The following is a 26348-nucleotide window of genomic DNA, read 5'->3' as shown; positions in this document are numbered from 1 at the left end:
AATAGTTACATAACACCACTGTTTACATACTGATATCATTCTGTTCATTCAATTTAAAATATGCAATGTGTGTAGAGAGAGAAAGTGAAATGAACAGAGTATGTTAAAATGCCCGAACTATCCACACAACATCAGCTTGGATTCATGGGGAGAGAGGCGGGACCTCGCAGCCGGGAAGGGCGTTCTTTTTGCGGTCAGACCGGGCAGAGTCATCCCGAGGGGTGGGTCCTCCGGCAGCAGTAAAGGAAAACCCACCTTTTTTCATTGTTAAGGACGCGGTGGAATGTGATGGTTTGATCTCAAACGGGCCAGGGAGGGGAATATCCGAGAGGAAAGGACCGACGAAAGTAATTCAGGGAAAGGGGGAAAGCAGAAACGCAGTCTCCCTGTCGCCTCCAACTCTCCGGTTGTATCAGAGAAAATGTGGATGAACTTGCCCCAGCCGTGTCCGCAGCAGCGAGTCATACCGTCCGCATGAGCTCAAACCGTGTGAAGTTGTGGATTTACCCGTGCGTTGTTCTGACCCGGCGGTGGACAAGCTAAGGTAAAGTTTGTAGTCTTTATTTGTGTGTGTGTTTTGGGTTGATAGAGAACATGGGAACATGTTTTTGGGGGGTTCAGACAGCGGCTTCCTGAGTTGGATCCAGTGAGTCGGGACTGCAGAAGTCTGAACTGCGGCAAGTTTTTCTACCCTCCTCCTCCTTGTCCTTCTCCTCCTCTGCTCGTTTTGTAGCCAAAAGGAAGCATCCAGGACTGCGGCGAAAACCTCCGGTGGTTAGAATGTAGCGGTGAACACACCATTTACGTCTTATTTTGTTAACACGTTGCAGGTTTTACAATGCTTCACGTAGCCTGTTTGGCGGCATAGTTGTTTCATGTTTTGAGACTCGCTTGTCTACGCACTTAATAACGCCAAGCCTTTCCATATAGGCAAAATTACTGACCCAAAAGCTAAAGTTCAGGACGTCGCGTAAATTAAAACGTAAAAAAATCAAAGTGTTGGGTACTCGTACATGCTTTTGACATTGTTGTAGCATATTGTGTTTGGTGAGGCAATTTTTTTCAAAATGTAACTAAATGATTCTGTAGTCCCTCCCCTGTTCCCTAAAATCGTTAGGGATTTTAGGGTATTTTTATGAATGAAGTCAACATGTTTCAGTTTCTTTTGTTGACATCCAGTATCAGCTAAATAAGATAGCATATCTAGACTTTGTACCTGACTGCCATGGCCACTGTTTGGGCCTTATTTCCTTCTGGTTACATGGGGAAGCGGCATTAAAACAGTGTAACACATTACAGGCAACACATTTACAGGCATGAAAACAGTGTAACACATTTACAGACATGTATTTCTTACACTTTAGACTCTATAATGAAGAGTGTGTTTATTAAAAGGAGAAAGGCCTACTGGGTAGATATATGACTCATTACATTAGCTACTGCTGTTGTTGTAAGGTGACATACAGTACATTCCCTGGCCTAAATGTATTTTTGGATTGGCTTAATCACACTTTAAAATCTGAGCACAAAAGCACCATAAGGATATTAAACTCCCCTGGAATAGACTAGTGAAGGACACAACCCACTGAAAGTAAAGTGGTTTTACATTGAAGGACATTTGAACACCACTTGTATTTAGGTATTTTATTTGGTTAATTAGTTTGCTCCTAATTAGCCATATTGACAGCAGCTGGAAAACGGTTATGATACATGAGTTGTGCACATGCTTTGTTTGCAGGGGTCCGCTTTTGGATAGTGGGTGACCTCAGTGTAACTGCAAAATACCTGTTTAAGCCTTCGAGCTTAACTTTTGTAATGAAAATTAGTAATTGAAAGACAATAATTAACAGTAATTTAACAAGAAACAATAACACATATTCTCTGGTTCAAGCTTCTCCAATGTTATCATTTGCTGCTTGTTTTCTACCTTCAGGACTGTCTTGTAAATGTTTTAGACAGATAATTGGACAAAACAAGCAAATGTCCCACACAGCCTGTTGGGCCAGTTTTGCTTTGTTTGGGCAATTTGTAGACTACATTGATTGATGTTAACACATCATTCCATAACAGAAATAACCTGAAGTTGCAAGACATGTTGGTTCAGTTTGAGCGTGTGTTTGTTTTCCTTCACCTGAGATGGAATGTGTTGTGCTGCACATACATAGGCTACCCATGCATGCATGAAACCAAGGTGGCAGAGTCCTAAGTCTGAACAGTATGTGCCCTGTGCTACCTCAACAGAACAGCAATAGAGGAGTGTCTGTGTGTGTGCATATGTCAACAGCAGAAAATGGTAGTTGTAGTGGTGGAATACTAATCTGCCAGGTGGGGCTCGTAAAGAGCAGCACAGGGAGGGAAGGCGATGGAAGGGGACCTGCCTTGACCTGTTTCAGACATGAAGGAGACAAAAAAAACTGATGACTTTCCAGTAAGGCTTCGCCCTCACAGGCTGTAGAATATACCAGCTGAGCTACCAGCTTGAGCTGCTGGGAACCCACTTTCCTCCACAGGCACTTGCATTGCAGCCTGAAGATTTCCTTTGGTATTTTGGAGGGGAATGTGACACCGCATGTGGAAGAAAAGTCTGAAGGTTATCCTGTCGGTTTGGAAATGTTGGGAGAAATGTAAGGAGGAAAATAAATGAGTACCAGCAAAGTGAAGAGTGAGATGTCAAAATGTTCCCTGATCACTTCTTGATGCATGTATTTAAAGGCTTGGGAAATCATGCCCGCCAAGTTAGGTTTGGTTGCATCTGCTCTTAGAGGCCATTATTCCCATTATATGAATAGGATTCCTCAGTGCCATTGTAGTTATTAATGCTGACACAGTAAGAGTGCCACCACCACCTGTTTTGTGATCCTTACACTATTCTGGATGTTACACAAAGACACATTTTGCACCATGTCCTGTCCGAGAGTTGTCGCCTTCCATGCAAAGTAATAATAATGATACCCCTCCCTCCTCTTTTATGACCTGGGCTATACCATGCATGATTGGTTTTCCACTCCGCAGAACGCCGCGACCGCCCTATGAAACTGCCTGCACTGCTTTGGGTGAAACCAAAAACTAATCATTATGGGTGTCCAATAAGTGTAATTATCAGACTAAGCGCTGGACCTGGGGATTACGGAGTGGCTAAATGACTGCTCTGGGGATTAAATTAAAAATATTGAGGTTTTCTGCCTGGGAGTATCAAACCGCTGGGAATGTCAAACCCAGCCTGTCGGTGGTAATATTACTGCCACTATGCACATCAAGGTTTATTCACAGAGCCCCTGCTGTTAGTTTAGCACCATCACACCAGTGTGGAATTACAGGACATGGACATTGACGTCATTGGTTGCAAGTGATCGCGAATACAATGTGCATATAGTCATTGCGTAGTGGGATAAAAACACATACATAATCTTGTATTCTATCAATAATAAACCAGTATAAATAATAATACAAATTCACAAAAATTAAACTCATTGAACAGTGAGTCATTATCAAAACAAAACATCACTTACTGTACATTTTTTTTCAATGTTTCTTCCTGGTATAACGTCATATGATGAATAATTAATGAATAAAAGTCAATAAATGATAACACAAAAAGAAGGACTTTATTAATCAGTTAATAGTTGTTAATACATTCTGAAACATTAGCATTACTATTTTCCAGAAGTGATTTTCACATAGCTTTTTTTTTAAATGACCAACTATTCAAAATCCAAAGATAATTGATCATATTTATCATATATGACAAAATAACACTAATTCTTCACATTTTAGGAGCTGAAGCCAGCGTTTGGCATTTTTGCTTGAATAATGACTTAAACGATTTATCGTATATCAAAATAGTTGCAGATTAGTTTAGTGTAAATGTAATAATCGCTCAGTTGTTACCATAATAAAGACAATTCAAATTGTCAGTGTGGCTTGTCTGCTCTCATAGCATTATTTGTAAAGAAAAGTCAGTAACCATAGGAACCGACCAGTGTCCTTTCCAGCAATACTATACATCCCAACATGTTGCAATGGATAGCTTGGGTAGGATATAGACCGGATGGTATTAGCTATTATTAGTGGTAGACTCACACTTTCAGCGTAACCCTCTCACCCAGGAATAGAACAGCGGAGGATGATATTGCAGGCGTTACAACTCGAGAGCCTCTTGTAATAGCCCAGATGAATCATGATCTTTTACAGGCTTATACAGTATTAAAGCCCACACACAGCCTTTGTGTAAAGTGTATATCCGTTTGTGAGTGTGTGTGTACATGTGTGTTTTGTGATGATAATGCAATAATGGGCTCAGTATCCGGGATGAAGGCTGCTGTTGACAATACGCAGGCCAGCTGGAGTTGCTGTCTGTCTATTAGAAGACTTGCAGGAGGATGGCTTAATGCCATATAGACAGCTAGATGAGACTATGCATGTCTGCTGTATCTCCTGAGTGTTAGGAACAGCGGAAATTAGTATATAAAGCAAATGGTAAAGTTGTCAGAATAATAACCTGTAAGAATTCTAGTTTGAAGTCATTTCGAGACATTGTTTGGGCAAAGTGATTCAATCAAATTAGAAAGAGAGCTGTCGTTTTCTACTCGTATGAAATATAAAGCATTTATATAAAACTACTTTTGTGCTGTGTATGATCTCTTGGTTGTTGTCGCTGAAATCACGAGAAAATTACAATGAATCAACAATCAATGTTGTCAAGCAAAAATACTATTCTCTGCCTTCAGCTGAATCAATTTAATTCACTGTGGAGAAACTAATCTTGGGTTCTTGGAACTTGTATTCATCTTTTTACATCTTCATTTTTTACACCAAACTTTATATATAAAGTAGTCATTAGTTTCGTATGCGTCTAATGTGCACAGCCATCAGACTCTTGAGTTGGTTCTTCTCCAGACCCTTCCCTCCTGTTTTGTCTCCGTTCTACTGTACACACACATACATTTCCCCCTCTTTTTCTCCTGTTCCTTTGCCGTTGCTCTTCTCCTTTCTTCCTGCCTGCCCTCCCTGCCAGCGTTCTTTATCAGTGACAGGGCAGGGCTCTGAGATTTCAGCTGGGGTTCAAACTACTTGAACTTTGTGTGGGTTCGTTGTGTGTTTGTGTGCATGTATGTCTGTGTGCCAAAGCACGTTTGCTCCGCGCTGTTCCCCGCCATGTCGATCTGTCATCGGATACTAGAGGCTGAGAGTGTCAATCACTCGGCAAGTAGTAGCCAGAAGTACATCACAGCAGCGAGTGTTCACACGCCTCATTCAGGCTCTCATTAACACGTACACTGACACACAGATCAACACATATGTGCTCTCACTCTTAAAGAATCCAAAACAAGAATGGATTCTGTTCATACAGTTTCTTCTGCGTGTGTGAATTAATCTCCCTCGTTAGTCCGACAAAGCATGCCAAACAGCCTTTCTCATTACCAGCTGCTCTGGTGGGCTTTCTGTCCTCGGGTGGCGTGGTCACTCTCTGAGGCCTCACCAACACTCAGGTGACTGTGAACCGACACGTTCATCACGGAGATCTGCTACAGCGAAGGCTGCAGGCGCACTGACTGCATTGTCTCCGGCACACAGCAGCATATAGCAATTATAACACAGATTTAATCAATAATAAGTATTTTTTCCACATTGGAAAAGGTGGGAAATTATATTGGTTGGGTGACAACACCTGACCTGTAATTATAATCTGGTTATTTAAATTAAGTTAATTTACAAGCTGTATTGTGCCGTAGGGTTTAAAACGCATTACTCAACATGAAATGACAGGTGGGCAATGTGGATAAAAACCCATGTATGCAATTTATATATAATTAGAAAGTAAATAGAGTGAAATTTAATAAGTGATCCAAAACACCTCTCTTTGCATTGTTTGTGCAAACAACAAATACAATATTTTACATTTGTTAGACCTTATTGTAAAACTGCTTTTTCTTTCTTAAAATGGTTTTTGAACTCAAATTACTTGTGAAATATTTTTTGTATGAAATATTCTTTAACATCTAGTTTTTTTATATCCTCCTTGATTTTATTCTGTGTGTCCTAGTCTTCCACAAGTTTGTGAAACCAAGACTTATTTCTCCAGTCAGCCAAACCTTTATCTCTGGCATCGACTGACCTGTTATGGAGAGGCTGTGTTGTTATTGAACCTCTTACATCAGGGAGTGGACTGGTTATGAAATCGGAATTGCTTTGGAAAATATGGCTGTTGTTGAATGATCCACTTTGTTCACTTGGTACAAACTTTTGGTTTAAGCCAAAGTATGGGGTAGTATGAATTGTTGTTTTATCAAAAGAAATACATCTTTGAAACGTTTAGATGACTAAAACCCAGACGTTTCCTCCCTTAGTACTACTGAGTTTTTCTGAATGACACATTTACATTATGTTGGTTTATCTGTGACGGGCTCAAGACGGCCATCCTATAGACTTGCCGTTACTTGTCATTATAAAGAAATCCTTACAGCTGAGTGTAGGGTTATAATTGTAGCTTCCCATTTAAGTTAGTAAATCATTTTGCTCTGTATAGCAGAAAGCCAAGTCAGGGTGAAAGCATGACAGCATTTGTACGAACTTAGGGTTGCTAAATTTACCTTGGACTCAGTAAATTATGGTTTGTGGATAAAGAGAAGAACCTTAAACCTTGGCTTAGGCTAGGCTCAAACATGTGGCTGTGTGTAAGTAAAATCTTGAAAAACAAATGCAAATCATCTTTTTATGTAAAACGATAAAACTGGCTCAAATACCAGACTTTCTTAGAACAGCTGTCTTTAATGCTTCTCTATCACTATTTCCCAACACTTAACAGTTGGTTGTAATTCAGACCTGTACCATCTTCCAAGCTGCCTCAAAGTGCAATATTTCAGTATTGCTCATTTATGAAAACCCATCGCTACCCTACAGCCTTTAAAACCGGGCAGCTGCCCTGCTGTTGACCATGTGATGCTTTGGTAACTGAACAGAAACAAATCATCAATCATCATCTGGTCCTCATTTTGGCTTCCCAACCGTTCACCATTTCCTTAACACACAAAGGTAGAGAGAGAGAGACATACTCTGTTCAAGTCCATAGATGCTGGACCATAATGTGATTTATTATTCGTCCTGCTTTTGATATAGCATTCATGCAATCATTAAAATGTTCCTTCTTTTTAATTTTTGTTATTGCTTACATTAGATTTTGAATCAAGGCTAAACCTAGTTGTAAAGAAGACTTTAGTCTACGGACTTGACTCTAAAGGTTTCTAATGTGAGTCATAGTTTGAAGTGTCTCTTTGTCTTTTCCCACAAACATGGACATTATCTAGTGTGGATGCAATTTATTGCAGCTTATCACAAGTGTAAACATTGTTGATAACCTGTTATCACTATAGAACTATGTATTCTCTATGCTCTTGCATGTGAATTGTTGGTCTGCCCAGAATGTTTTCGTGGCTGTGAGATACACCCTGATAACGGCAGGTTATGAGTCCACTATTGTTCAATCGGCAGCCTGGCCATGCAAGCGTCCCCACATGGCTGTAGTTAGGACCGCATTGATTTGTAATGTAGGTTACTCTGCTTCTGTGTTCGTCTTTTACATGCTTTCAGTTTGACCTGAAACACAGTTTTCCTATGTTTCTAAGATTTGTATTTGTTCCAACCGGTTGCTGTGTGGGACTTCTTTGCTGTTGGATATTTCAGCCTCCAATAAGTTGTTTTACAGAAGCTCCCCTGCGTGCCGGTTTTGTTCCTACACCGTACAGGCTCCTAAAAATGGCCACCTCGTCTTTTCCTGGAAGAAAAGAGGAAAGAAGTGCAAAGGAAACAGACTTCAAAAGCATGTAGGAGGCACAGAGAAAAGGAGGGAGGGGAGAGACTGAGACGTTTTAACTAGAGAGCTCAAGTTAAGACATTTCTTGTAAATTCCTCAATTTTTTTAGGTGTTCTCCTCTGCGGGCCAATATTTCCTTTCTTTCCCTTCGATTGTTATCTTGTCTTGCTCACTCTCTCCTTTTCTTTTCGCCTCACTAAAGAGGAGACCCTGTCACTCCCCCTTCACCCGCCTGGTCCTGGAGTATTTTTGGAAGTTAATGAAAAGAGAAATGTGAACCGCCTACCCTTAAAAGGCACGTCTGGGTCAGCTGGGTGGAAACTTGTGTTATTAATGTCCCTAACATTTTCTATGTGAGTGGGTCATATGTGATTGTAAGTATGCGTGCATTTGGTGCCGTGTACAGCGCAGGAATGCTGTGGGTTGGGGGGGCTAAAAGGGAAGGAGGGTGGGCTTGCAAGCAGGCCTACGTCTTCAGGAAGGGAGGGGGGTCAGGGGCATATTTGGCATATTTCAGGAGCCATTCCAGTCTGGTTCAGGATGCATTCTTCTTCCTAGATATCGGGCTGAGCAGCCAGACAGACAATGATCAAGGGAGGGAAAGAAAGGTGAACAAAACGCTCTTCTTCCCATCATTCCCGTGATGCTGGTTGGGGAAGATGCAGCAGAATACACATAGTTAAAAAAAAGCCACTAACACAGGTTGTATAACAGAAATTCCACCTCCACACGGACACAGATGTCTAACCCACCACGGCACCACGTCAATAATATCCATAAATGGCTAAATGTTGAACCAAAGTCCTTCACCCGGCAGCAGGGTTTGTTTGTCTTGGGCACCATCGCTACAATTTAATGAGTGTTTATATGCCGAGAGCTGTAATATGTCTCTTTCAACCTCTCTTCCGTGGCATTATAGTCCCTGCCTCTCTGCCCTAGAATTTATGATGTTTGAGCCTGTTATTTGCAGGCGGATGGCTGCTGACTGACGTGACAGTGGTTGGCAGGAGTTCACTGCACCAGGCCAGTGCTCAGCAGAGGTCGGGTTCATCGTGAGGTCTGTGTTGAATGCCCGGTCGGAGTGTTTAAGTGTTTTATTTCGGAAACTCGAATCAAAAATACTTCCTTTTTGTTTTCCAAATTACTGCCTCCAATCAAAATGACACTAAAGCAAACTGACAAACGAGGAAAACAGCACTGTAAGAACATCAAATACTTCTCCTTGTTTTTGATGTCCTCACTGGTGCTGCTGTTTCTGGGTGAGGCCCAGAGAGGCTACATCAAATGTGCCTGCAGTCTGTCGTGTGCTTTGATGCGTCTGATGTTAGTAGGGAAATGTGGATTAGGTCACCACCGCAACTCTGACACATTTAAAGGAAAAAAAACCTGAATGAATTAGTGCAGAACTTCAGATGCTTACAGAAGTGTTTCAGTAAGAAAAGGATGCGGGTCATTTAGATCTCAACCCTAATAAAGAAGGAGATCAATGTTTTAAATGTAACTCTCACCCACCAACATCAAACTCCTTTAGAAGAGTGGGGCGCATCCCTCAATTTGTCCTTTAGTTTGTCACCTTTTGTACTCTTAGTGAGTGTCACAAATAGATGTTGACTGCCTGAATAAAGATAACGTGCAATTGGAAATATTTGAGTAGCAAAAAGTTATACGTTGGAAGTCTTGTAAGAGAAGAGTTACATTTTCTCCCTAAAAGCAGAGACTCCTGAAAGTTACTGAGTAAAACATATCATGACTTTACCCTTTCTTCAAAGCAACTGACCATTGTCATACTCTGATGTTTGTACTGATAGAAAAACAAGGTTTAACGTGATATTAGTGAGCATCATAGGTGGACTTTGGAAACTTTGTGAATGTGTGTGTGTGGATGATTGTTAATTTGATCAGATGTGACTTGAAGAGTCCTCATGTGCTCTTCCAAATGTTGTCTCTGGTTATGCTCAGGTCTTTGGTTCCTCTCTTACTGTTAGAGGGATATACACACTCTCTCATCCACTCACACTCCTGTCTGACCTACTCTAATCCTTGGATCTCCAGGGCGGCTCTCAAAATAAAATTCCTCCCGCAGATTATTTTTCTTGTGATCAGAAAATATACATGTTCTCCGAGAGAGGAATGTTCAGACGCCATGGCAACCTGACGATTGCTCACTTCCCCCTCTACTGTTTCTCTCGTCTTCGGCTGTTTTGTTTTCTCTTTCTACACGTCTGTATTTGTTATGTTCCGTTGCATATTGACTTTGTCTTGTTGGTAAAACTTATGAACCTTCAGCAACTTCAGACAACTTTTTTCAACTTTGACTTTCATCTGCTTTTATAAGTTCCCTCATTTTGTCCCTTTTTCTCACCCTTATTTAAAACTAGTAAGATGTTTTTTTATTTCCCTCCCTCTGTTCCTCCTTCCATCCATGCATTAGCCAGTCTGGTTTTAGAAGCTTTCATCATTGCGGTGCTGATGCATGCAGACCCCGACTGCTAGGCTATTTTCAGCCTCTCTTTCCCCTCCTCTTTACCCTTTTCCCCCTCTTCTTCTCTGCTTTGGTTTTTATTCTGGAGGAAAACTGTGCACTGCTGCTTTTGTAAAGGGCAGCTGAGGCCTGGGTTGGCTGCTTTTCTCCTCCATGCCAACATCGCTCTTTGGAGCTCCCTCTCATGCTAACTGTCCCAACCAGGGGAAGTGAAGCAGCACAATGCGAGCCACCGCCAGGCCATAAAAATAGAGGGGCTAAAGTGCCGCTTTTACTCTGAGAGACATGTTTCAAACCCTTTCATGTCCAGAGCGGCACCTAACAATTATTTTTTCAAATGTTGTTTTTCTATTTTCACCTTTTTGTTAGATAACTTCTAGCCTCAGACAGAAGGGAAGTAAGTGGAGAGGGAAAGGAGTATCTACAAAGGTCCAATTAATGATTTGTAATTTGAATAAATGTCCAAAGATAGTATAAGAATGGAATACATTTCCCAGAGCCCAAGATCTTTAAATGAAGTTTGCATTTAATGCCTCAACAAATGATCCGTCGCCTATTTTCTCAATTAATCGTACAAACTGTAAAAATGATAATCACAGTTTCCGAAATGAACAGGTGATTGACTGAAATGTCTTGTTTTGTAGAACCAAGAGTGGGAAACTCCAAAGCTATGAAGGCTTTATAATGTAAGACAAAGAGAAGCAGTAATGTCTTGCATTTGGGAACCTGTAAACATAACATTTAAGCTTGATTTAGTGACTAATCATTTCAGCACTTTGTCTAGTGAGGTTTTAAAGGGTTACTGGAACGTATCTGTATGAACCTAAACACATTGGCCACTCACAGCGATAACACACACATCCTATACTCTACCATTTGCTGACAAACACACAGCGACTCACACTATGAGCGAGTCATGGTCTCTCCTCTGGTGGTCCCTTCAGCTGCCCCGCACTTCTTTTCTTTTCCTCCCTGTGCGTCACTTTATGGCTACAAGTCCGCTAACATTTGGATAACTGCATAACAAAAGCCACCATTTCATTTGTTTGTGTTTGCCGTGTTGTAAAGATGCAGTTCTTAATGGTTTGTTTTGAATGGACCTTTATTGATTGCATTTCACCTCTACCCTAACTTTTTTAGACAGACAGAATTGAGATGGTAGAGCAGCGAATGTCCGGCTCACACGCATTCAAGTTGTTTGTTTGTGTTATGTGGACACTTTCAGACTCAGGAACTCATAACACTCCCGGGTCCCTGAGTGGTGCATTTGTTCACAGTGGAACATTGGGGAATACCGGGAATATTGTCTGATCCAAGCTCTCTGTCTTCCAGCGTTGGAGTTTATTTGTCATGCTAAGCTGGGGTCTCCTTCTTCAGCAGAATGCCTTCAGAAAACGTTTCAAACACTGCCATTCTCTTAATATCAATGAATTTACCATACAATAACTGACATATTAGCCTTACAGTAACCAGTGTAATTATAACACAAACAAAACAGAAATACAGTGAAATAAATAAGAAAAAAAGGAGAAAATGATTAAGAGGTGTGACTAGTTGGTATCGCCTTTATCGACCTTTAGTTGTTTTTTCTCAGAGTAACATGCACTGAGTGGCCCCAGTATACTGCTTGAGGAATGAAATGTAAACTTGAGGCCATGGCATTATTTAAACAACATGGTTCATCACCCTGTGAGAAGTTTCCACTTGGATTGACATGTATGTACAGTATATACTGTATGTGTGTGTATATCCTCCTCTTGACAAACAGGCCTACCACATGCGGTGGCGTGTTTTCACCGCTTGAGCAAACAAGTGTACAGCAGAGCTCCATGCCCGTGGCAAAGAGTGGCTCTCGCCCACCCACTTGGACAAACTCGCTGTAGTTTTTACCTCCTTGTTTTCACCCTCTAGTCATACATTTTTTTCTTCTCTCTAAACCTCTCTAAATCTATTTGCAATTCCACCTCCAGTAGCCTCTCTCATCCCCACTTGTCTTAAATACTCTCTGTCATTCCACCTCTGTCTCTGCCTCCCTTCCTCTGTCTCTCTAGGTGTGGACTGCACTGAAGAATGCAGTTAAATGAGTGTTTCTCCTCTCCTGCATGCCAGATGCATCTCACCCTCCCAGCCATGCCAAGCTTCTGAGGCACAATTGACCTTAAAAGGAAACAATAGCGGCCTATCAATTCTGCTCTGCCAGTCAAGGAATGGCGCACTCCTCATGGGCCGGGTCCAGCTTACGCACACACAAGGAAGTGTTTGGAAACTGAACTCTGAAACTGCCTGGGAAATAAGAGTGAGCCAGTTTCGTCTTTCTTGTTATTTTTAAAGGTGTATACTGTCTGTACAGGGCAGTAGCCAAGATTTTAGAAATGCCAGGATCACGAGTCTATTAAGTTTTATTATAGGCGTAAATGCGGCTTCAAAATCCACACTCCACAAATCTTTATTTGTTAATGTGTTAGCCTCAAGGTAGTTGAGTGTACATATTTTAATTCAAAAGATACATGACCTTAGTGTCCTTGATGTGTATGTGTTTTTTAACAAGTCTGATCAAATAGATTTTGCCCATTAGTTAGTGACAATGTTGCTTTAAGGAAGTTACATTTGTCTGACCTTTATCCATCCATGTCATGGTGTCTGTGTATTTCTTTTCTACAAACGCCTGAGAATTACAGCTCGTGTGTGTGTGATGTTCTTAATAAATAATTCAGATAAATCACTAAGGATTTAGAACGTCTTTATAGTCAGAAAGGATTTAGTTGGCATCCTCAGATAAAAACCCTCTTGCCAAGGAATGCTGACTTTACTTTGGTGTCCTTAAGCTTAGAAGAAGAAGACTAAATGAATCTTTTGAAAATGCTTTGAATTCCCATTTGTTAGATTGATGAGACAGGCTGTCCTTTCTATATCTTATTTATTTAAAATAATGGATTTGACCTGGCTTTTGACCTTGTTTGTGTGAGAGGTGGTTCATTGCTTGTTGTCGTATAACAGGTTGTTGTTGTATGAATGAAAGATAGTCGATTATCTGTCTGTGATGTCGGCACTAGTGTGCGAGAGCCTCTGCACTTATTTGTTGAACGGGCAGGGCTGAAAGTCATTAGATATTAGGACTGGTTCTGCCGGTTTACAGTGAAGTTAAAGAGGTGGATGGTTTTCCATTTGACAGCTCATCAGCTTGTAGACACATTCTCACTCCACCTTGCCACTCAGCTGGAATGCAAATATCAGCAGGAGGAATGCTGCTCGCAGTCTTCACTGGCAGCGAATGAAGAATCAATCCCAAGCTGTATTCTTCTCTGGTGTTCCCTTCTCCTTTCTTTTGTTTGCTCCTTCTGTCTGCTACTTTCTGGATGTCCGCTTCCTGTCTCTCCCCATCTTTCCCCTCACTGTGTGTCTTCTCACTCTTCATGCCTCTGTGTCTTTCTCCCCTTGTCCCTCTCTCTTTCTTTTTCTCTCTCTAGGCATCCTGTTCACTGTGTTTGATTTGGGCATTCCTTTCCTCCCTGAGCAGACAAAACAACCCCAGACCTCTCTGAACTGCAACCCCCAGTGCTCGCACACACTCTCACACAGACACACATACACACACCACATATACACACTCTCCCTTCTGCTAATCACACACAGGAAATGGGCTCACATGCAAACGAGGCCCGCCTGGCCAGTGGAACCCAGGATGGAGTTTCAGGCCATGAAATGTTCTCCAGTGGAGGAAATTGAACATGATCTCTCTCTCTTCCCCATACTTTCATTCTTCTTCACCCCCCCCTCTTGGAGCCATTTTGCCGTGAAACATCTATAGCCATTAAAACAAACTGATGGACGCATATTGGTGAATGTACCAACTTATATTATATGACTAACGCAATATGTTGGAAGTTGACTTGTCAAAAAGAGTACCTTCAATGGACAAATATTTTAGGGTACGAGACAGATCAGTAAGGTTGAAGCACTTCTTGCTTCCAGACTGTGCATGGGTGTGTGCAGCCGTGTGTATGTGTTTGGAAAGTTTATTTGGAAAGACCATAAACTGATAGCTTATCAACTGCCTTACATTATATGTGGGATAAAGCCGTACTCAAAGATAACACGATTCAATGTTTATGTAGAATGAAAAGGAAGAGAAGGTCATTTCTGCTCCATTTCGCATCAAAGTTTGCCGTTTCAGGTGAGAAAGATTGACACACTCACTGGACAATTCTGGGCCAGGACTAGTAGTGTGCTGTGTTTTTAAAGTGGTTTCTTCTATGAGACAACTGTATAAATACCAGAAATACAGCCTTCTCCAACAATGCAACTTATAATATACTAGCATAACACGCTTTAATCAACTCTGTGATTTGTATGAGACAAATACAGACCCTGGAGGAAGTGCCCCCTCACACTGTTTCAGTATATTCTGCTGAGTAACATAATGAACTATCCCAACCTGACGTGTGTGTGTGTGGGGTGGGGGGGGTTCAGTTTTGCATGGTTACGGGTTGGCTAACTGTCTGAATGAATAGCCCAGACCCCCCCTGCACACACAGACATGCACACACACAACCCAACAACACATACAAACACAGACAAACATGTGGTCTCTGGTCACCAGGGTATTTGGTGTCATCTGGATTGCTAAGAATGTGTCAAATCTCATTTGTAAAATCACATATTTTCATTAAAAACATGGTTATTGATCACAGTACACAACAAAGCTGGCTCTGCCCTCAGCAGAATTATACGCTTGGTTAAGTCCAGCGAAGAAGGGTGGTTTTGTAGCGTGAGAACGTCAAATGATTCAGCAAAACCTGTGTGTCCGTGTGAGGCTCTGCCCTCATGAATCTAACATGACTGCAGCAGGACTGTCTCCTCCCTGAGAAGAGAGGATGTGTGGGAACAAACAGAAAGGATGACACAGAGAGGAGATGAGAGTGGCGGGAGCTCCTAAAGACCCGTGGTTTCTGTCCATCAGAAGCTACTTACTGCACATGATAGGGTGTCTTTGAGCACATCACTTGTCTCTGCTTACTCAGTTTAACTAAAGTCAAGACGGAACCCTCTTTCTGGACATTTTCATTCTTTTAGAGCAAAAACAACTAAGTAATAAACAGAAAATTAAACTGCAACTATTTTTGATAGGCTATTCATCTTAAAAGTCATGTTCCAGCTGCACAAATGTGAGTGTCTGTTCTTAGTCTTTTGTGGTAGTTTGAATATATTTGGGTTTTGTTCATTGGAAAAAACAATCAATTTAAAGTCAACCTATTGGGAGGCCAGAAACATGTGAAACTGATCAAAATGAATGTAGAAAACATGTGGAAACTACATTTTCCACTTTTCTCTGACAGTTTATAGACTAAACGGTTCGTGTTTTAAGTGCATAAATAATTGAGCACGCAAGTATTGTAAGCTGCAGCCCTACATGCTTTAATGCCACTTTTTTCTTTTCCTCCTTTCATTAGTTAGTGCAAATGTCAAGGTATCAAAGCTATTTTAACACTAGGCTCACTTATTTGCTTTTTTCTGGAGCTTTTCAACGTCTCACACCGACTTCTTTAGCAGATTGAGCCTGCTTGGATGCGATGAAACTGTAGATGTTCCCATTTAATATCATATTGAGCACTTGGTGGACTTGATAGGTTGTTCTTTAGTGTATGTAATGTTTCTCTACTAGTGTCCTGTTGCTGCTTACAGTTCACAGGAATGTTCCCTTTCTCCTTCGGCCTCCCCCCTCCGCTCCCTCATTTCTTCCCCTCCCTCCTCTTCCCTCTCTCATCCTTTAAATTCAGTCCAGACTTCAGCCTTAAATCTGGATTCTCTGCGCTTAACCAAACATATGGAATGCTACTGTAGTGGAATGCTCCAAGTCTGGGCTGTGTTCTCTGAGTGTGTGTGTGTGTGTGTGAGTGTGACTGTGTTTAACCATGCTCATGTTTTGAAGCAGATGAGGGCTTCTAGGATGATGATGATTATGATAATGGTGCGTGTGTGTTTGTGTGCCTCCCCACAGAACTGAATAGGGCCTTCTGTTGTCGTGGCCAAACACTGCCTGTCTGCTCATGCATGAGTCTATTGCAAAGCCTTCCGAATGCGTCCCATATCTGAGCAGTGGGCTCATTCTTTAGCCCGATAGCTTGACTGTGGACCATCTCCCCCACAGTGGCTGCATTGTCAGCCCGGCTCGGGGTCGCTTGCCAACTGCCAACTATAACAATGGTGAAAGATGGCATGAGTGTGTCTGTCTTGATATTATGATGACCAATGATGTTTTCTAACCTTATGCCCTGCTTTTGTGTTTTTGACCACAGGATGGAGACTTTGCAAAGAGGCGCTTAACATGTGACAGACAAAAGGATGCACTTCAAATGTAAGTTATGCCTTTCACGCCTGACAATGCTGCGCTTTAATGTTGTTTTGTTTGGGCCTTTTTTCCCCCGACAATGTAGAAATGGGGAAGAGAACAAGAGGGGTATGAAATGCAGCAATGTTCCCAATGCTGGTATATGTCGGTTTTATGTAGCATTATGCCAAGATGCTCAATTTAGTAAAGTAAAAGTAACACACCCTATAAGACCTTGAAAAAAATCAGAGATCTCTATAAAAATGTATTAAACATTTATGGAAATGTTTTTTGTTATGAACTTCTCTCCATCTTGAGATAACTTCACAAGAATGTTACCGCACTTATCTGTGTGTAAGGCCCAGTATTGAGAGGGAGCCAACAGGTGATTAGCTTAACATAAAGACATTTGAAACGGCACCATTTAAACAAATACCACTACCATGTCACTTATTGTTAATGTACAGAAAAAGTGGATATGAAAACATCGGCAGTGGCTCAGTCAGTAGGGGCTTGGACTGGGAGCTGTAGGGTCGCCGGTTCAAGTCCCTGACCAGACCTAAAATATGGAGTGTGGACTGCTACTTGGAGAGGTCCCAGTTCACCTCCTGCCCTGTCGTGGTGCCCTTGAGCAAGGCACCGGACACCCCCCTTCCCCCCCTCACTCCCATTGCTCCCCGGGCGCTGTACAATAGCTGCCCACTGCTCCTAGTACTAGACTCCTGGTACTAGGATGGGTTAAATGCAGAGAACACATTTCACTGTGTGTGCTGTGTGCTCTGCATGTGTGACCATTACAGAGGGTTTCATCCCTCCCAATTCTATTCTATTCTATTCTATTCTATCGGTTTGCAGTTTATTTATCTCCCAGAGCATTTCCAGTCATAGCGCTGCTTGTCTGGAAACACTGATATGAGGACAAGACTCCGGGAAGTATTTGTGTTGTTCGCCAATGAATAGTTACAGCATGTTACTCCCCCCAACCTCAAACTGTTGTTGTTTTACTTTTAAAGATAGCCAGGCCAGCTGTTTCCCATTCTTCCAGCAGCAATTCAATGAAACGGTAGCATAATGCTAAGCTACGATAACGCGCTCCTTGCTCTACAAACACAGATATTGGAGTAGAAAGAAAGGAAGGATAACTAAAACTCTAAGCAGGGTTCTAAAACCTAGTTACCGTACTATATCGTGTGTTTAGCAATCAGACAAATTCAATTATTCAATATCCTGAATTTCAAATGTCTCCTATGGCCCACCCTTCTTCTCGTCCTTCACTCCTCCACCTCTCTTCTTGTTCCTCTCCTCCTCATCCTCTTCCTTTACTCACCTTTTCCTCCTTTCCCCTCCTCCCCCTCCTCCTTCTCACCTCTTCCGCCCCTCCTCTGCTCTTTGTGAGTCCGTTTCCTGTTGGACACAAACGCCGGCGCCACATTTCCTTCCATGTGGCCTGAAGTTGCACAGGAGTGGCCAACATACCAAACTGTATATATTCTGTACATATGGTTCACTGCGCTTATGCATAAACATTCACACAGCTCTCAGAGACAGCAGCTGGGATGTGTGTGTTTTATCAGACCAGGTTAGTCAGCAGAGACAGTATATGTGTCACTGTCTTACCCTGTCTGCTCGGCTGTCGGCTCCCACAACAGTTTAAGGTCAATATGTGTCCAAGGCGTGTTCTGTGCGTCTTCACTGAGCTGCATTTACATGCGTTTATTATTCCGGATGCTAGTTCACATCCTGCTTCAGCTGAATTCATCCTAAATAGTCTGGAACTAACAAAAACTATTAAAACCGACAGCAAAAACAGGAAAAGGGGCTTCTCATTTCAGTGTCCTGCAACTAAGAACACATCCTACTCTACTTGAGTGTGTTATAGTCTGGAGGGATAACTGCATATAATGCATTTAAGAAAGATACTTACTTTTAAATTACTTTGACATTTTTGAAAACATGCTTATTTGCTTTCTTGCTATAAGTTGAAAACAATGGATAGCACTTATGCCTGGACCAGGAGACAGTTAGCTTAGCTTAACCTTTAGACTGACAGCATGGGGAAACAGCATTCCTGGCGCACGGCCAAGGTCTATTTTACACTTCAGTTTTGTATTGATCAAACAAACAAGATACAAAGTTTAAATAAGTGAGCTTAAACTGTTTTGTTTTGTGTTTGTGTAGGGCAGAGCTAGGATAGCTTTTCCCCTCTTCTTATCTTACCGTCTTGTGACTGTAGCTTCATATCAAGCATGCATAAGGGGGAATCGCTCAGGAAAGCCATGGTATAACGGTATAGCATGTCAGATATCTAGTTTAATAGAAAATAAAACAAAGAATATTACATTTGTAAAGGCCTGAAAACTGAATATCTGCCCTCTTTTGTATCAAAAAAATCTTCGCCGAATAATCGATTATCGTAATAGTTCTCGCTTATTTTTTTGTCGACTCATTGTTTTAGATCTAATGCACAACAAAGCCGTATACTTGCTGAAAACAATAACTGTCCCACTGTCTGTGCACTAGAGGTCATTTCAAGGAATAATGTTCTCCTTTTAGAAATTGAAGCTATCCTGTGACGTGTTCAAAACATCCAGCTCAGTCGTTTTATTCTTGCCTCGACATACATTCACTGTCACTTCTTCTTTGTTTACCTACATTATAGGACATTCCATATGAGCTGTATGATTCAGTGTCTCTCCTCTGATGTACAACATCATCATTTTACCCCCTACTTTCTTATTTCTCCTCCTCCCTCCATCCTGCTGCATACCTGCTGCAGTAATCCACTCTGAGGCTGAGTCACTCCTCATTCATCCCACTCTTTCTTTCTCCCTCCTATGGTGCTTTACTCCCTCTATCTTCCTTTGCTTTAACAACACGCAATTTGGCTCTGACCACACATTTGCTTCAGCTCTTCCGCTGCTAAACCCACCCACCCCCACCGTCTCTCTGCTCTGTTTCTTCCTCATCAGAGTAGCCGCTGATGGTCTCCAATTTCAGCCGCAGCAGGCAGCATTAATGCACGTGTGTTTTGTGTGTGTGTTGGTGTGTGTGTGTGTGTGGTAGGTGTGGTGTGTTGTATGTGGTGTGTGTGTGTTGTTGTGTGTGTTGTGTTGTGTGTGTGTGCATGTTGTGTGTTGTGTGTGTGTGTTGGGTGTGTGTGTGTGTAGTGTGTGTGTGTGTGTGTGACTGTGATGTAGTGTGAGTTTTTTCTGTGATGTGTGTGTGTGTGTGGTGTGTGTGTGATTGTGTGTGTGTGTGTGTGTGTGTGTGTGGTGTGTGTGTGTGTGTGTGTGTGTGTGTGTGTGTGTGTGTGTGTGTGTGTGTGTGTGTGTGTGGTGTGTGTGTGTGTGTGTGTGTGTGTGTGTGTGTGTGTGTGTGTGTGTGTGTGTGTGTGTGTGTGTGTGTGTGTGTGTGTGTGTGTGTGTGTGTGTGTGTGTGTGTGTGTGTGTGTGTGTGTGTGTGTGTGTGTGTGTGTGTGTGTGTGTGTGTGTGTGTGACTGTCACCTCCTCTCTTGTAGGCACAGTGGCTAGGCCGTGTATTTGTAGCAGGAAGGCAGAGGAATGAAGGGTAAGGGAAGGAAACTGGAGGGTTGGGGGATGTTTGGAGGTAGAGGTCACATGAAAGGAGGATGATGAAGGATGACGTGGACTGATTGTTTCACAATGATAGGAAGAGCCGACATCGAAGGATAAAAAAGCGACATCTGAGATTCCTACGGACTCGAAGAAGATTGTAAATAAGAGAGTTATATAGAACATGAGGAAATAAAATAAGGAGTAGCAATAATATTTCATCATAAAACAATATTACATGTATTAGTATGTCGTGGCAAATACATTACATTAAAAATACATTGATCACATGAAGTATACTACTTGATTTCTAAGTTGTGTTATGTGCCACAGACTTTTGCTTGATTTACAATCATTACCCCGGTCCATCTGGGATGCGCATGTACAGAGCGGATGTGAGGCGTCGTTTTCACCATAAATCTTCCCTCACTACTCTGATAAGCATGTTAATGCATTTGTACGCTCAGTGGAACCTGGAGTGTAGTCACATTTCTCATTTTTAGTACACAGCACGTGGCGATCTTCTGACTGTAAATGAAACAAAAAGTTTTGTAAAAGTGTGACCTTAGGCCGAAGTCAGGTTTTACCATTTCAAGTTAAGCTAGAAAGCAGTCAGTGGGTGTTATTGCCAAGGCTGCACAATCCTCAAAAAGTGTTGGAAAACATTTTTGATTACATCTAGCAGGAAATCCTGGACCAAGATCCGACCAAAAAAACAATTCACTTGTTTTTCAGATTTTTGTGTTTTTAATACACCACGCTATTTCAAACAAATAGTATGGCAGGGTGTAGGTAGGTGATGTGCATTAGTCTGTCATTTGCTGTTCTTATCACTCTTTAGCTCACTCTTAACTTTTGTCTGTCTGCCTCGCCTCATTCTTTCTGTGCCTGACTCATACCTGTTCTCACACACACACACACACACACACACAGACAGTTGGTTACCCAGTGTCGAGTCTGACAAGTGGCATCATGTTGTGATGTTTTCATGTTCTCTTATCGGTGTGAAGCGGTGCCATACATTCCTTCCCGAGCAGTTCATCGTTGCACGTGTGTGTGGGTGCACTTATTCAGTCTTATAAAGTTTTTGCTGACGTCTGTGACACCTGAGAGTGCTTGAGCAGCTGTTAGGCATTGCTTTAAATTGGTAGCTGGTGTTGTTGATTAACGAAAATGCTGTGTTAATGACAGGTCAAAGAGTTTGTCTTCAGTTGAATTCTTTTAAAAGATGCCATTTTTTGTGATCAACAACCGTCAGCTTTTGATTGCATCTCAGAATATCTCCACATCTACACCCTTTTTGAAATCAAGGGTTTCAACAAGGTATGAAAAGTGATAAGGCTGAACCTGAGATACCGTCATCGAGATCAGAAACGGGTTTATCCTGACAGGCGCTCTTTTTCTTTTTCCCTCTTGCTCTTTTCTCTGATTGTCTTATCTAATCCCAGCACATGAGAATGTCTCAGCATGGTTGTACAGTTATGTATCCGACTAGAGTCTTCCTGTCTATCACTTCACCACCGGGACAAGATAAGATAGCATCAAAAGTTAATAAGGTTTACTGAGCCTTAGTCTGAAATTATTCAAATCTAAATGTAATATTCTTGTTTTTTTGTGCACATAACCTTTATGGACACATGACTTTGATTCATTACTCACAGAGCATGACTGATTATTTCACTCATATCATGTTACAGTCTGATCATACCATGTATGTGCAATTGTTATTATCTCGTTTTAATTGGAGTTCGTTTTTTTTAAAGCACCTATTATTAACGTTTTATTGTCTCCATATTTGAGGTATCCATTACTTTTTTGTTATGCATTTAAAACCACACTAATAAGCACAATACATCATTTTTATTTCCCACATTCTGGTCAGACTGATCTGGTTCAGCTCCATTTGGTTTGGCTGACCAGCAGAATCTGCTCTCCTAATCAGGGCCTCACTCCTGTTTGCCCCAGTGCCTTGGGTCGAGTGTTTTTCATGTTTATAGTGTCAGTGACCTCTGACCCCAAACACAGAGGGCTAAGGGCATGCGTTTGGAAATATTTCAAGGAAACATGGCGGCAAGTCACATCGGACATAAATCTGTGTGTTTACATGAATAACAAGAGCATTGCAAGGGTGTTTTTCTTTCAAATGAGTCTCACATTTATTCAGAAAGTATTTTATGGATTTATTATTAATAAATCAGTCGGCGAGAGGACTTGTTAGTATTTGAGAATTAACTATTTTCAACCACATTTTACTCATGCTAAGAACTGATTGTGGTTTTAGATGTATTGACACTGGCGCTTCAATGATCAGTTATTCAATGAGTCAATTCACAGGAAAATAATCTGCAACTATTTTCTTCTTAATTGCTCAAGTCAAATTTCCAGGAGGAATTCCCCCCAATAAATCCCATCTCTTTTGCTTCACAATTGTGAATGTTTATTGCTTTGACCTTGCGGGAGTAGCAGCCTTTGACTTGTTTTGGTGAGCTTCCATCTGGCGTGTTATATTCTGTGTTTCTATCAGAACTGATTACATTATGTTGCTCCAGATCCTCTTGGCTACAGATCTGCCTGAGGCCCAGCTAGCAACTAGAGTGCTGCTTTTTTTCTCTTCTTAAATATAACCTCTAATATCCTTCCCCTGCCCTGTTTCTTGCTGAATGGGGCATGTAATCCTGTGTGTAGTGCTGATGTTTTACCAAGAACATGCTCTATTTTACTGTTAAGGCATTAGGATCAGGAGCCAGACTGAGAAGCTCTGCAGGATTTGAGTTTGATTCAACGTCTTCAAAGTCACATCCGCAATTAGGTCATAAGCAGAGCAGCCAAAAATGTAGTGCATGTGTAGAACCACGATTCACAGGTCAGACACTGTACGTCCTCTGGCTCTTCCCTTCACTATCCCACCCTGTCCTGTCTGTCTAACTTTCTCTGCCATTTCTTATTCCCATCCCATACTTCCCTCTCATATTTGTATCATGCCTTCTTCTTCTCGCATATAGGCAGTGTGCTGTTTTCAAACCCCAGCAACAAGACTCTTGATGTAGAAAGTTAGGGCAGGGACAGACTGGAGAGCCCTAGAAAAGACTCTGGAGAGAAGATTGTTCCCTTCTTGCCAAGCTTTCGAACATAAAATGGCGATAATGCTCACATAAATGTGTGTCATAGTGACAACCTTTATTCAAAGCTTTATTTTGACCACAGTGTAAATCTTTATCACAATGCACTCCTTTTCTGCATCAAACATATATAAATGAAATAAAAGGGTTACATTTGGCCCCCTCAAGCTAATACTATTTATAATTATTGTATAATTTTAGGACCCTGTGTGTCTATATGTGTGATTGTATTGCATAAGAAAATACATTACAGAATTTTCCACTTTGCAACTTACAGGTAAATATACGTATGTCGTACGTATGTACTTTCCATTTTCTGCTGCTAACAATTATATTTATTATCAATAACCTGGGTTTTCTTCTTGTTTCATTGATTTGTAGATGTCCTTAACATATAACAAAACGCTGAAAGAATTCCTTCACAATTATTTTCTTTTTCTTTTAGCTTTGTGAGTCCTGGCATTCAAAACCATAAAGTGCTCTTAAATAGTGAAATGAGTTTAGACTGTTAACACATGAAAGGGAATCCAAACTGAAATGAAGCTAAGTGTCCATGCTGAGCATTTACAGCCATTGGCAGCCAGGCCCAGGAAGAAAGACCCTCAAGAGTAATGGAGCAAAACTAGGATGTATAAACTCAGTTTGTTTTATTTGCTTTCAATCTATTTTATTCCAACAGAAAAATAAATGGTGGAAGAAAAGAAAAAGTAAATAATGTCACAAAGGAACATCTCAGCATTGAGTGATGTTGCTTTGACAAACAGAAACTGTCTGCTTTGTGTGTACAGTTGTTTTGCGGTTAACTTCTTTGTCCTGTCCCATAAACAAATATATATTTCTACCAGAGGTGACATTTTGTTTACCCACTGTTTCACCACATTTCAATACTTATATTCTAAGCAGTCAATTCATTCAGTAACTTGAGAAGATATCCTGATCCCATTTCAGCTTGTCTAACGATTACTCTACATGACTTTGTTCCCTTTCTACTGAAATGCAACACTGCCTTTTATTTCACTACCATTTTTCCAGAAGCGGGGCAAAACTGAAAGGGTGAACCAAAAAAGAAACACGGAGAAAAAAGAACATGACAGCACAGGAAACGACAAACCGAACATTATGGGATGGGATTTTTTTCTTTCTTGGAAAAACAGAAAAATGCAGGCCAAGCATCAGGTCTCCACCATCTTGTGGCTTCCAGTGCTGCGCCAGCATCCATCCACTGCAGTCGTCCCTCCTCACACTCACACACATACAAACACACACAGAGTTCTTGTCCCACATGCACATATGCAAACTGACAATAACCCCCTACATGAAGATGTGGTTGAGGGATTTTGATTGGACTGGGGCCCTTTATTAACTACCATTTATGAGGCAGAAGAGCTTTAAACCCATAAGCTCTAACGTCAAGTGCAAGAGAGGGGATTTTTTTCCTCTTCTCTTTCATGGAGAGAACAAAATGTACTGAAGGCAAAAGGCAGGCAGGAAGAGTGGCTAAAGCCCTAATGATATGGTGTATGATTGTAACCTTGGTGTGTGTGTGTGTGTGTGTGTGTGTGTGTGTGTGTTTGAGGGAGCAAGAGGAAGTAGAGTGGATGAACCACTTCAACAAAGTTTGACTTCAAGCTCAGTTTGCTATTGGTAGTTTTAGACGAGCTAAAGCCCCTCTGCTCTTCTAGTTCAACTTCTTTGTCCTTCCCCTCCTCTTGCATGCATCAGTTATATCTGTCTAGTCTTCATTTTCTCTTCCTTGATGGAAAACACCTAGGCGTGCAACTCACAAATGTTTTTTAAAGTGGACCTATCATGCTATATTTGAATAATATAGTGTAGGACCATACCTATATAAGGCATATTTATACTTTTTTTTTCCTTCAAAATACCAAACAGATCATGCATTTTAGCCATGCCTCATTTTGCTCAATTTGACATTTTTTAGCTCTGTTTTTGCAAGGGCAGATTCAGTGAGAACAGCACCATCTACAGGCCTGGCATATGTACTACAGCGTCTCCAGCGCTTTCGAACGGCTGTCTCCTCCTGATTGGTGTAGTTGGCCCAATAGCCGTAGCGCCACTGTCCTGACGTCAGGACAGTGTTCAAATCTGGATCAGTTTTTATCAGATCCGTTGCAGCCCCTTTTTTTAGAGATTTGGGTATGGAGGAAAATAGAGAGGGTTGTGTTTTCTGACACTTGGTGAGTTCCCTGGAACACCGGGGACACATATTCATGTATAAAAGACGTACAAAAGTGCATTTTGCATGATAGGTCCCCTTTTTAAGTTAATTTTTTTGGGGCATTTTATACCCTTTTATTATTAGTGATGGGGAAGAGAGTCAGGAAATGTGTTGGATGAGAGAAGGGGAATGACATGCAGTGAACGCTCTGAACCGCCGGGAATCATACTGGGACTTCTTGCTGCCATCGGCATTTTTGCCCATGTGGTATGCACCCTAACCACTGTACATATTGCCAACCAACGCCACCTATATCAAAGGGATTCAAAAGCAGAGCCAGTTTAGACCTGCAGATGTAGGCATTCTGCTGTTGCCCAAAGGAGGAAAAAAAAGTAATGGCTGCAGCAGCTTTTACACTCGCACCTGCAGGGAGGTGTTACAGCTACAGTGTTTTTTACGTTTGCCTTGTACCTTTTCCAGAAAGTTTCAGTTAACAAAACCTATACATTTTAAAGTGTAAAATATGAAACCTTAAACTCCAGTTGTAACACTCCCTGAAGGCAGCACATCGCAGAAGCTGTTACATTCCTCACACGTCTACACTCTTGCTGCCGATAAGCGCTCTCAGTGTCCTGCTTCTCGTAACACAACAGTGGGAGTGTGAAAGGTCAAGAAGGGGAACTTCCTCTCCAGATTTCAGGAAGTGTAAGGTGCCAGAGTCAAACAGTGTTGAACTGAGAAGTCCGTTTTAAGCTGTTTTCAGTGTTCTCTTAAATGTATATGGCATTGTGAGCTTGGTTACAGATGTTTATCACGTTAAGTAGTAAAGACAATGGCAGGAATGCGCTCAGTTAAAT

At 41.5% G+C, this 26348-nt stretch overlaps 1 protein-coding gene across 1 annotated transcript in view; it reads left to right on the top strand.

The window, feature by feature from the left end:
- The first annotated feature begins 246 nt into the window (after positions 1-246).
- luzp1 (leucine zipper protein 1) overlaps positions 247-26348 on the top strand; it is a 45782-nt gene continuing 19680 nt past the window's right edge. The window contains exons 1-2 of the mRNA XM_034125052.1: positions 247-544; positions 16589-16647. The gene's annotated coding sequence lies outside the window, so the exon portion shown is untranslated. The remainder of the gene's footprint in view (positions 545-16588; positions 16648-26348) is intronic.

The sequence above is a fragment of the Trematomus bernacchii genome, unplaced genomic scaffold (genome assembly GCF_902827165.1).
Source record: "Trematomus bernacchii unplaced genomic scaffold, fTreBer1.1, whole genome shotgun sequence".
Taxonomy (NCBI): Eukaryota; Metazoa; Chordata; class Actinopteri; order Perciformes; family Nototheniidae; genus Trematomus; species Trematomus bernacchii.
Note: the sequence above shows the minus strand (reverse complement) of the source record. Positions and strands in the feature narration are given on the sequence as shown.